The sequence below is a fragment of the Ambystoma mexicanum genome, chromosome 6p (genome assembly GCF_040938575.1).
Source record: "Ambystoma mexicanum isolate Mex_15411 chromosome 6p, UKY_AmexF1_1, whole genome shotgun sequence".
NCBI classification, from domain to species: Eukaryota; Metazoa; Chordata; class Amphibia; order Caudata; family Ambystomatidae; genus Ambystoma; species Ambystoma mexicanum.
Window position 1 is genome coordinate 1,110,659,070 of NC_090935.1, and position 13,470 is coordinate 1,110,672,539.

The window sequence follows — 13,470 nt, forward strand, 5'->3', positions numbered from 1 at the left end:
GGGGTCTTTGCCCTTTGGTGCCATGCTGCAGAGTGGCAGCGTGAAAAGGGCTCGTCCCCATCGCATTACAAAAGTATGTATACTGCACCCCAAAATTAGACTTGGGCACAGAGATATGAAATAAACACTTGACGGCAGCGGCGGCACCTGGATGTTAACAGCGCTTTGCTTCGAATTTAACGACTGCAGGCGCTGTCCCACTTGGGCTACACACATCCGCACATTCGCAGCTGCCTGTCACCGTTTTATTTCGGGAGTAGTAATGCGCTAAACGGGAGCACGAGAAGGCGATTCTACTGAAAATGGGTACTTAAAGAGACGATCGTATTATTTATGTTTATTTATTTATTTATTTATTGTTCACTTCTTTGGTGCTATACAGCAAGACTGAGCAAGTAAATATCGTTTCAAAGCGCCCACAGGCCAAAGGGAGGGAACAAGGGAGTGAAACACATTAGTAAACACACACAAATGGAAAGTTGTAAATGTTTGCTTGGTAGCAGCGGTTTCCACACTTGGTACAAACATGTTTAAAAAAGTACATTATATGAACTTGTCATTAATATTATTATTGATAATAGTCTTGCAAATGTATACCTGCTATCGTTTAAAACATACAAAACAGGCATTCTTCTTTCATGTTTAGACATGGGGGCTCCCTGTGACCAAGGTTTGTTTATATCAGAAGGGCTAATACCGGCCATCTGAATTACCGTTACCGTAATTCCCTGTCGATAATAGGGTTCAGTTAATCCCGATTCGGAAGATCCATAGGACTTCATCAGGTAGTGCCAGTTTGTGGTAATTCTGCCTTCACTATTACCACAATTATACGGTAAACCCGCCACTCACCAGCAGGCAGGGTTTTTTTGCCTCTGGTTTGGTTAAAAACCCCACAATTAGATGAAATGTCAGAAAAGCGGAATTTCTTTTTATGCCACTGCCGCCATCCTTGAAAAATGGTTCTAAGAGTTTTACTTAAAAAAAAACATTCCCTAATCTTTTGCCGTGGCACTGTTAGGCCCTATCTGACAGGTTATATTTTTTGGCTAAAACGTGGTGATCACAATAGCCCTGAAGGTTTGTGTTTTTTTTTCTTTTCATCTTTACAAACACTAACAGCACAAAGAAACCCCGTGACAGTAAACATTGTGTAAAAGTAGCATTTTGTTTTCTAGAGCTGCAACAATCAAAGGTTTTATTTTTCTAGAATCGTTTTAAAAAAATGTACAATTGAAAACATGCATTGCACAAGTGTGTATGTATATATATATATATATAAATATATATATATATATCTCAATATGACAAAACGAAGTTGCATGCACTTTTCCCAACAATCTTTGCTAATAACTTTTGACTCACTGGACAGATTTGGATAGCATTTTTCAAATGAATTGTCTTGCACGGCCCCCTAAAATGGACATTTCGGACAAAAATCGTTAAACCGTTCAAAAGTTACTAAGAAAAAAAAATACAGCTGTTTTCGGCCTAGAGGAAAAGGTGCTTCCATTCAAGACGAGTAGCGCAAAAACTCCTGGATGGTTCTGCAGCACATAAGAAAGAAGTTCTTTACAAAGCATCACAGTTATTCCTTTTTTTTTATTTTGGTGTAAATCCATCTAGCAGTTTTAAAAATAAATGATAGAGAAGGGTGTGCTCTGATCCCAAAAACGTTTACATGGAGAAACTATAGAGGTGCTGTCAGCGGCAGCTAGCTTCTCTGGTGTGGCTTGACAGTATGACGTCGGGACGCTGGGAGGTACTTTCCTCTAGTGTTGGCTCCCATGTCTCTGAGTGTGTACCAGCGTTTGCCTCTGCTCTTTCTCGCGGTTCAGTCTGCAATCTCACACCCCGGTCCTAATCCTGGTGGGGGGGTCTGTGGTACTGCGAGCAGAGCTTCGGCCTTGAACAGTGGATTTACTGTGCACACTCACTGAAGCCCCTGATATGGGTGTGAGTTGGTCAATCTTAAGGACAGGAAACTGCTGGACATTTCTGATGCTAAGATCCTGAAATGGGTGCTGGGTATTCCTTCTTCCGTCCCTATCAGTATTGTGAGGCTGGAGTTGGGGTTGTTATCCTGATGGGCACAGTATGCTAGTAGATCCCGGTCCCTGTGGAAGAAGTTGGTAGCTTAGCATATTTTATAAAATATCTAATGACACAAGGCTCAAATACATATTTGAGAGCCTTCAATGGAAGGTGTGAGCTGTTTATCAAGCTGGCTGATATAGGTATCAAAGATTCTGACTATGTAACTAAGAAAGTAATTCAAGCATGGGACACAATTAGAGACATTCAGGACCTGGGGAGACTGACTTTAGACAAGGGAAAGGGAATATTTGATATGCCTGTCCCGGGCAGAAGGCAGTATATCAATACGTTTCCCTCTCAGTTATACTCCAGATGGTACCTCAAGTTCCGCGTGTACTGTCTCCCGACCTTGGAGGTGTATGGACCTAAATTGGGGTTACCTAAGAAGTTGGGAGGGCGCGGGGTGTGCAGGACAGGTCCTCTTGACTCATTATTCCATTTAGCTATGTAATGTCACATGTTGGCTAACTCCAGGACTGTATTGCTGGCTGCGCTTTTACACACAGCAAATTCTGAAGTCACAGATCAACTATGGGAATATTGATGTCTACTAGCCCGCTAGGTCTGATAGTGGCGCTGGTAAAGCTACTGCAGCATATTTTTTCAAATGTCTGTAAAGTGATGGTTCAGGGTGCACATGATCGGGGCAAGGGGTGGGATCTTTAAATCCTTAAATCTGGTATCAGGATGTGAATCCCATTGTCTTATATGTGAAGTCATCGATCGCCCTTTGTGAAATATTAAATATCATGGTTGGGTTGCTGATTTCCTCGTTTCTTCTTTTTTTCTATTTTCTGCTGCCTCTCGGTTTTAATTGATGACTATATGCTGCTAGGCAGCGATTTAAAAATGTATGTATTGCTGGTCTAACAGTAGCATTTGTAAAAGCTGTCTGTGTTTTATTTTCTGTTTGATTTCTATACTTATTAATTATCAATGTGAATTTTGTGTAAGATACCATGCATACTAATAACGCAAATACAACAAAAAAATAAATATATATAAAAAAATGCCACAGTGGATTGGACCATTCCAAGCCTTCTTTAAAGGGCTAACCCATACTCCCTTCAACTAGAGACCTTTGTTGTCTGATGTCATACCCAGAGTGCTCTTCTGCAGGATGTGGGGAGGGGCATGGGATGTTTGGGAGCCCAAGGAAATACCAAGGTGGTGGAACCCTTCTCCTTCTGAAAACTCCTCTACTGGCTACTCTAACACCTACCGCTTCCTCTGCCTGCCTACATACAAAAGTTTCCCTTTAATCAGCTCATTGGTGGGAGCTGTCCATTGTACTGCCAGGGTTGCCTTCTAAGTACTGATTCTTAGCTAAGCCCGGCAGAGATGTCTTGTTCCCTGGAAAAGTTGACACGCCTTATCATGTGGCTCAAGTATCAGGGGCTGAAACCAAATGGTTGTTTTGAGTGTAACATAGCCCAGAGCTGAATACACACATGGCCCTGTCAGAAATGAGCCCTGTCCAGCAAGTTGACAACAAAATGACACAAATGCTTTTGGCTTTTATAACTCTATAGGCCAAGGAATCACCATGTAAACTCGGATGTGGCTTATATTTAGATATTAATCTGCCACACAATTGTATCTAATTTAGGTCAAGTCTGGCCATGGATAAAGGAAGACACCTGTCTGTTGGAACCTGGGTTCCAGCAGGCTGTTTACTGCAATGTGCATGTCATCGAAGACTGTCATGTTGCCAAACTACATGGAAATTGCGGGGTTTGTCCATAGACAGTCCCAGCAGAGATACATGTGTGCACTTTTCCCTTTTCAGTATTATTTCTAAACACAAAGCGCCCTCTGAAAGTGACACTGTTCAGCAGAACTGACTTTCATCACAAAACTCTACACAATGAACTAGTGGAAGAGAGGGATGACCTCTTCTAATATGTTTGTCTTTTCATAAATACCGACAAACTAATTCTTTCAATATTGACATGAATTCGATTTAATTTAAAACACAAACATTTTTAAAAAACGTCAATTCTACAAGTCATTTTTCAAAAAATTAATTATTTCACAGAAAGTTTCTATATCCTGTAAACATTACCAAACTGGCTACAAAAAAGCACGACTCACATTTCCACTTTCCTACCATTCATACACTTTCATTCTATATCACACTCATACCTCATATTTACTTTCTCTCTGACCATTTTCATTTGGGCACCCTAGTTTATTATTGCCTTCCTATTTGGTTCCTTATATCTACTAAAAGGTAACACAATCTGTGTAGCTCTAGTCTCACAGATGTATATCGTCTACACGTGTTTCAGTTGTCTCTGCACTATTTTTTAAGTCCCCTAATGAAGCAACCTTCTTCAGGACGGGAGACACTGCAACCTCTATATGTGCTATCTCGTTTGGTAGGGTGAGCCACAGCACCTATAAAAACTATTAAAAACGAAACATCAATCTAACTCAAAATATCTCCCCTCTCATAATTAACTGATACACTTAATGCATGTGCACTGACTAGCAAATAATCATGATCTGTCTCACCTCCGCTGTGTAATCTGTGGGGGTGATTCAGACTAGGGAATTTATCCACCTTCATCTACAGGTACAAAACCACCACAATCTGGGTAAGCCTGTAGAGTCAAAAACATCAACAGACGGTCTTTTAGTCACTAAGCGCCACCTTGATCGAAAAATCAACCAAATATCTCTTCAGGTAGGTCCAGTAATTTGCACTTACATCAAGAATTAAAACAATCAATAATCCGCTTCATGTGTCTTCTTTTCCGTATCGGCGTCAACTTGTCTCTAACAGGGATCTTTCTTCACCCTGTATACAAAAAGTCCCTCATTAGCGCTCTCAATCATACCTAAGAGTCCAACCTCACGTTTTTTCAATGTACTCACATCAGGCGGTTCCCATGTCCTGCTTATTCAATTTTCACCAAGTGTCTTCCTTATTAAGCCACCAATTCTTTTGTGCCTAATCAATTTGGTACACCGGGATCGATATTTCACTCCTCATGCCCTATAAGGGTGCCGGAAAAAAGGCTAAATTTAGCTATTATGGAAAACTCCATCTCAGTAAATTTTAACACACTGACAGTGTCTTTTCCATTGTTATCATCCTCCTTGTCATCTCTACCTTCTTTGAGAGTAATGTTAACTGATAACATATGTTTATAAATATAGGCACACCCCAACATAAAATCTGCAGGCGGTATATGTTTCTCCCATTTTCGCCTCGAAGTAGGCTAGCACGCACCGCAGTGACCTCTGGTTAATCTCTCACCCGACTCTCATTTGTTACCATTCTTATGGTGAAACCGCTAGGCGTGAGAATCCCCTCCTGGTGGATTTGTGTACTCCAGTAACACGCTGTATCATCCGCCTCACTATATTTCTTTTATTTTTAGAGCCTTAAGTTTTTAGTTCTTAAGGTATTGGCATCTTCTTACTCTCTTGACGTTGCTCTCACGACTCGCAGACAGCTACACAGAACGCCCATGTTGTATTCGTATTTACTACCTGGTGTGTGATCATAGAAAGAGGACTGGAGCAGCCAGCAAAGTGTCTCTCTCTCTCGCTCCACTATTACGCAGCACTTAATTTCTAAATTAGAAGTGCACGTCTGTTCCATATTGGAAAAAACAGGGCATTGAAACTAAACACCTTTGCCCAGAGCTTTGCCCGTGGTTATGATTAATTCAAAACCTTCCGGCCATCACCTTTCTGTTTTGCTAAAGTCACCCCGAGTGGGACGGGTATGCCCAGACGTGGGTCCCGAGTCTGCCAGGCCTAGAGACCCAAGCTACTCCTCACTGATGACGCCCAACAAGGCTGAAACATGTCTGGGGATGCTTGTGGTCTCGTGCAGAAGGGATGTGACCAAGCAGTTCGGGCTGGACTGCCCCTTTTGGGGTAGGACCAAGCCTAATTTGCATATGTTTTTTCCCCTTCTGTAATGGCTTGGCAGGCTGAAAAACAATGGTCTGGAGGGTTGCCCAGAGCTTTGCCCGTGGTTATGATTAATTCAAAACCTTCCGGCCATCACCTTTCTGTTTTGCTAAAGTCACCCCGAGTGGGACGGGTATGCCCAGACGTGGGTCCCGAGTCTGCCGGGCCTAGAGACCCAAGCTACTCCTCACTGATGACGCCCAACAAGGCTGAAACATGTCTGGGGATGCTTGTGGTCTCGTGCAGAAGGGATGTGACCAAGCAGTTCGGGCTGGACTGCCCCTTTTGGGGTAGGACCAAGCCTAATTTGCATATGGTTTTTCCCCTTCTGTAATGGCTTGGCAGGCTGAAAAACAATGGTCTGGAGGGTTGCCCAGAGCTTTGCCCGTGGTTATGATTAATTCAAAACCTTCCGGCCATCACCTTTCTGTTTTGCTAAAGTCACCCCGAGCGGGACGGGTATGCCCAGACGTGGGTCCCGAGTCTGCCGGGCCTAGAGACCCAAGCTACTCCTCACTGATGACGCCCAACAAGGCTGAAACATGTCTGGGGATGCTTGTGGTCTCGTGCAGAAAGGATGTGACCAAGCAGTTCGGGCTGGACTGCCCCTTTTGGGGTAGGACCAAGCCTAATTTGCATATGGTTTTTCCCCTTCTGTAATGGCTTGGCAGGCTGAAAAACATTGGTCTGGAGGGTTGCCCAGAGCTTTGCCCGTGGTTATGATTAATTCAAAACCTTCCGGCCATCACCTTTCTGTTTTGCTAAAGTCACCCCGAGTGGGACGGGTATGCCCAGACGTGGGTCCCGAGTCTGCCGGGCCTAGAGACCCAAGCTACTCCTCACTGATGACGCCCAACAAGGCAGAAACATGTCTGGGGATGCTTGTGGTCTCGTGCAGAAGGGATGTGACCAAGCAGTTCGGGCTGGACTGCCCCTTTTGGGGTAGGACCAAGCCTAATTTGCATATGGTTTTTCCCCTTCTGTAATGGCTTGGCAGGCTGAAAAACAATGGTCTGGAGGGTTGCCCAGAGCTTTGCCCGTGGTTATGATTAATTCAAAACCTTCCGCCCATCACCTTTCTGTTTTGCTGTATTCGTATTTACTACCTGGTGTGTGATCATAGAAAGAGGACTGGAGCAGCCAGCAAAGTGTCTCTCTCTCTCGCTCCACTATTACGCAGCACTTAATTTCTAAATTAGAAGTGCACGTCTGTTCCATATTGGAAAAAACAGGGCATTGAAACTAAACACCTTTAGTAAATGTTTGTGGGTCTAATGAAAGTAAATTTTCAGACATATCGCGGAGTCATGACAGATATGGATGATTTGTGCTGTTGCTTTAAGGCGGGTTTGCCACTGCCCTCTAGCTTTTAATACAGTCCAGTCGTGATCCAAAAAAGGAAAAGCCTGGGGTGTGGGGGAAACCCCATTTTGTGTAACATGTATTAGTATATACAGAGTCATTGTTTTGTGATCATAGTGTTCCATTCCACGGAAATATTTTATCCTCGTTGGACAGTATCCAGGGTATAAATCCATTTTTGTTCTGTTCTGTGTAGGTGGAGGCTATGTCTCCTCCTCGCAACTGTGGTCTCACCTGTTGCAGAACGAACCACCTCAAATCCATGTCTTTACGGCCCAATTTGATAAAATGGACTACCAGAGGTTTATCTGGAACCTTGTTCCTGATACATGATCTGTGTTCCCCTATGCGCTGTCGCACTTCTCTCATGGTCTTACCCACATATAATAAGCTGCATGGACAGATTATTATGTAGATCACATTTTGGTCTTGCAGTTTGTGTGGGTTTTTAGTTTCCATTTCACCTTTTCATAATTAAATTCCAATCTGCTCTCTGTTAAGGCGCTTGCTACACATCCACCACATCTGTGGTGTCCCACTATTGGCGGAAGGCCCCACTTCTTTAAAATGGTCTGATCTCTGCTAACTTCCTGGTATGTATGCACAAGTTTCTGTTTTAGGATTTGTCTTTTCTTAAATGCGAAAAGGGGTCTTTGTGCTAGACTCCCTGGTTGCTTTATAAGATCCCAGTTTCGGTTAATGATTTTCTTAATATCATTACTCACTGGGTTATGTGTGGTAACACATACCATTCTTTCTTCTTTTTTCTTCTCTCGTGTTTTCAAACATTCCTCTCTGCAAGTGTTTGCTGCCCTTCTTAAATTATTATTCACTAGCTTCCTGGGATACACTCTTTCCATCAGTCTGGTCTTCAACTGTCCTGCATGTTTAGAAAACTCCTCTTTTGTTGTACAGTTCCTGCGTATTCGCAGGAACTGTACATATGGTAAGTTCTGCCGTAGACCTACTGGATTGAAACTGGAAAAATGCAGTAATGTGTTCTTATCTGTAGGCTTCCTGAATAGGGTAGTGATAAGTGTCCTCCCAGATTTTTTACTTATTAGGTCCAAGAAGCTAACTTCCGTCATATTCCATTCCGAGGTGAATCTGATGTTCCGGTTACAATTATTGCTCCAATTAAGGAAGGTTTGCAAAGAATCAATGTCACCTCTCCATATCAAGAAGACGTCATCTAAACACCCTCAATGGCATATTTCAGAATGTCATCCCAAACGGCAACCGTAGCGGTTTCTGTTTTATGGAATTAGCGGAACCTCGACTGGAAGAGATCTAAGAGTTGGTGCATTTCACTCTGTCCCTGCAGTTGAGAAGTGACCACCTTTGCCAAAATGTTTGCTATTGGACCTTTCATCAATAGGGTAACACTGGAAGCCTTCCAGGCCACTGGAACAATCCCTTGAGAGAGATTAACACATTCCGTTATGAAGTCAGCAAAAATATGTGCCTGGCGGGTGCCAACACATGCAAGGAAGATATCATAATTGTGATTAGTGATTTTTAAAACCAAAAGATGAGAGAGAATCAAGTCCAAGAATATTAGAGCAAAATCGAAAATAGCTTTTACAGGAGCAGGATCAAAAGAATAGGGTTAAAAAGTCAAGGCCATGTTGAAAAATAAGAATTGTTTATAAATGTTGCTATGCACTTGAGATTCTGTTCAGAGCTAGTTTGTTTAGGTAAAGAAATTTTGTATGTCATTTTATACTGCAAAAATGACTATGCGCTGACTTTGACCGGACTTTGCACTGCAAAAATACACTTTGCATGGTTACATGAATCAGAGTTTATGTCAGCAGTGCTAAGTAACTTTTCATCAGTGCAAATTCACTTTGAACCAGGCAAATATTCCATGAAGCAAACCCAAAGTGTCTTCCTTTGGCAGTGGAGGGTTTTCATCTGTGCCAATATTGTGTAAAATGCAGCACAAAACTGTTATTTGGCACATATAACACTTTTATGTACAGCACAAAGGGCCTAATTCATGGAACGGTTAGCATGGCGCAAAGTGACTTTGCATTGCCAACAAACACTTTGAACCGAGGGGGGGGGCGTGGCTAACCAGCCATGGTGTAGGACGTGGTTTCCTGTGAGCTCCTGCAAATCTGAGAACAGATCCGTATTTAAAGATGTTAGATGTCACCTGTGATCCCTAAAACCGTAGGCATGGTTGCCTAAGTGTATGCTGCACACTAGCTGGAAGCTATGCTAGCAGCGAGACAAGGATTGAGCAGAACGAAGCCTGCCGAGAAGTGGTTGACGGATAACAAAGGAAACAAGATGGCGGATCCAGACATCAGGACTAAACGAATTTGCAGAGGGCCCGCGAGCCATCCACTTGTGTCCTGGAACTGACATGTGAGTGCAGTTCAATAAACAGATCCCTTCAAGCTCGTGTTGCGGGCCGCAGCGAATATGATGTATACAGCTGGGGGCTGCCGCGCGGAGTCAACGCGGCTCACCCGCGAGCGAGGGGCGGCTGCCGGGAGCACCCACAACTAACCCGGTGCGCTGCCAGAGGTTTGAAGGAGGAAGGCACTTAAACGTGCGGCCTATGCAGACCACTGCAGACGGGAGCCACGCAGGTAAAACTGATAAGGGCAATTCATCGGAAAGCCCATGCTAATAGTAGCCGGCGTGCCTGGAGGCTACACAGCAGCGAGGCACCCAGCTGGATGTACGCTGGGTGCAACGACGCAGACATACGACGAGATTGGATGTGAACCGGAGACGGGGCAAAAAAGAGGAGAGGATCAGAATGGTAACCGACCAGCCCCCACTGGATATAATGTAGCAACGTGCATCAGATGGAAAAGATAAGTGAGCCGCCTGGCTTGTACATGTTGCTGCATTTGCAGTAGAAGGTGAAGGAGTCTAAGAGGAGCGGCGCTTATAAGACTTCAAAAATAACTCATTTGGATACCTGATAAGGGGCACTTTAGGTGAGCGGTCTGAGCACCCAGACACGGGATAAGGTTAAAAATGTGGTACCAAAGGTGCAGGCACCATGTTTGATGTGGCTGCTGAGTGCACAAGACGCTTCTTGCAATAAAGTCATATAGAGGTTGGAACTGGGGGCGTAGTGATATCTCACTTATAATTGGGACACATAAAACAGGCATGTGACACCGTACCCTCCTGTGAAACACCCAGTGCTCAACAGAGGCGCTACACTGGTGCCCTGAATGTGGTTACCGGAGTCCGGGCGGTATTGATACACGCATCAACTAAGGACTTGGAGTCTGGTTCAGAAGGCACCTGGGTCGGTGTGTACCACTGACAACAAGGTCACTTTATAGATAAGAAAAGCCAGAGTAACACCCGTGGGCCTTGAGGGGCTGGCCGGTAGTGAAAGTCCCCTGAACAAGAAAGGAAGGCCCCAGTGGACAGTGAACACGTGGCCGCACCCAGACACACAGCCCGTTCGCAAGCAAAATGACCACCAAATTGCCCAAAGACAAGGGGAAGCAATCCACCATGGAAGAATTCACCAAAATGCTGCAGATGACAGAAGGGACCAGCGGGAAAGGACAGAGCGCTCGCGACAGTGAGAAGGTAGCGCTGAATGGTCAACAGATACTGGACGCCATTTCAGCACTGAACATTTCAGTGGATGTAGCCATTTCGGATTTGAGGACCGCGTTGGAGTCCAAAATCGATGCTGTTAGCATAGATGTGAATCTATTACGGCAAGATGTGAGGGCAATGGCTGAGCGCACAGGAACTCTGGAAAAGGTGGTGAAAGATAACACAAGCACGTGTAAGACAAACGCAACGGATGTCCATGTGCTGCAACAACAGATGCGTAATCAGGAAAGCAGGGCTCAGGAAGCGGAGGGGCGAGCTCGAAGGAACAAAGTGCGCATAGTGGGACTACCGGAGGGAGAAGAGGGATCGGACCTGACGAACTATGTGGAGAGCATGCTGCTGCAGGAGATAACAAGCTGAGCACTAAGTCAAGGGTTCGCAGTGGAAAGACCGCACAGGGCTCAGGCAAGGAGACCGCCACCGGGAGCCCCACCGAGACCCATTATTGCAAAGATCCTGAACTACAGAGACAGGGAGAAGGTCCTGGAGCACTTCTGGAAGGAGGGGACGATAAGTAGAACATCAGCAACCATCACCGCGTACCCGGACTACACACTCATGGTGTAGAGGCAACGCTAAAACTATGTAGCAGTGAAGAGAAGGATGCACGAAGCAGGATATAGAGATATTCTGCTGTATGCGGCAAAAACTAAGGTGCTCTTATAGAATGAAGCTCTATTCTGCGAATCACCAGAGGATGTAATGGCATGGCTAGACTCGAGAAAATGTCCGACGACGACGGAAGGCCACGCAGAAAATGCGACAGAGAAATGAGCAAGATCCGTGTAATTACCACACTGACACGCGAGCTGACTTTTTTGAGAGATATGTTCTGTACATATGAAAACACTGGAATGAGATTATAGCAGATGGCACATGGGATTGATGGCCTGGTTTACACAATCCTATACTACTAATCGTTGTCAGTGTATAGCAGGAGACAACATCAGGAGACACACTACCAACCCTGGAGGTAGTTTAGTTGGGATACTGGTAGGGCGGTATCCCCCTACTGAGTACTGAGTATCGGTAATACAGAGAAAAGGGCTAGATGTGGGGTAGCCTGAGATCCAGGGATGGAGCTGGGCACCAGTTTTGGGGAGTTAATGAGGGGCTGGGGGAAGAGCAATCATTGGGGTCGGGTAAGGTGGATGGTGGGGAAGGGTGGGGGGAGTTGGGAGGGTTGTTATTGTTACAAGCTTACACCTACACGCCATTATGTAAAGAGCAGAGGATGAGGGGGACAAAAGGTGGACTAGGCCACGGTTAGGATGAGAGACCTGAAGATAGTCCCTTGGAATGTCAGGGGGCTTAATAGTTATTTGAACAGAAATAAAGTAATTATGTATTTAAAACGACAGATAATTGATATATCCCTGTTACAGGAGACCCACCTTACGAAAGAGAAGCAGGAAACAGTTAGGAAGAAATGGAGGGGCACTACCATTGGAGCCACATACTCAGCGTACGCTAGAGGGGTTATCACATGGATAGCACCACATGTCCCCTTTAAGCTGTTACAGAACACCATAGAGCCTGATGGGAGGATGGTATTGGTTAGAGGCCTGGTAGAAAATAGAGAGTTAAGTATTATCAACACGTATGCCCCTAACCAAGATACAGTTGGCTACTTTAAGACCTTATATAGTAAGATCGGCTCATACATGGGAGGAGAGGTCATATTGTGGAAATCGATATAATATTGTGACCCCAATCGCATTGTTTAAATGTATGTTGGCCTACGCCAAGCTGTCTAAAGAATACTATGTACATAGGTTCCGCGGCAAGGTCTTGACCTTAATGTATCGTGTAAGCCGCCATCTTGGATCTAGCCGCCATTTTAGGTACTCTTGCAGTGTGGAAGTCACCCTGAATCACAAAATGGAGGCCGAATGACATTTTGAGTAAGACTTCGGCCATGGTGACCTCCGCACACGTGAATGAATAATATGTCCGCAGGCTACCTGTTAGGGTCATGAACTAAGACCCTGTCCTCTCTTTAACCTATGTGTAAATATGTAACCGTATCAGCGGAACTGATCTAATATATGGAAATTGTGTGTTCGACCTGGCTACGAACCCTAGCCATGGTTCCAAGAATGGTTAACTTGCAAGAGGGCTGGCCAATGCAGTACAAAATGTATAAAAACCCAAGCATCCCGATGATCGGTCTCTCCCACTTTCAGTGCGAACCTAACGTTGAAGGTTTGTGTGTTAGTCAGAGGGCCGAATAGCTATTCGCATGTCAATTGACTTTGGTAACTTTGTAACTTTGAAATAAAGCGCTTTGTATGTCCTTTGTAACCTGTGTTGGTGTGTTTCCTTTTGGGCTTCCCGGCCTCATATCAATTTCTCTGTTTCCACAGTTGGCGCCCGAATAGGGACCCTCAAGATTGATGCCGGATCATTGAAGGTTGACGCAGACTATCGAATCGGGATCGGACGGTGTGATTCTGCGGGCCCGACCGATCGAGA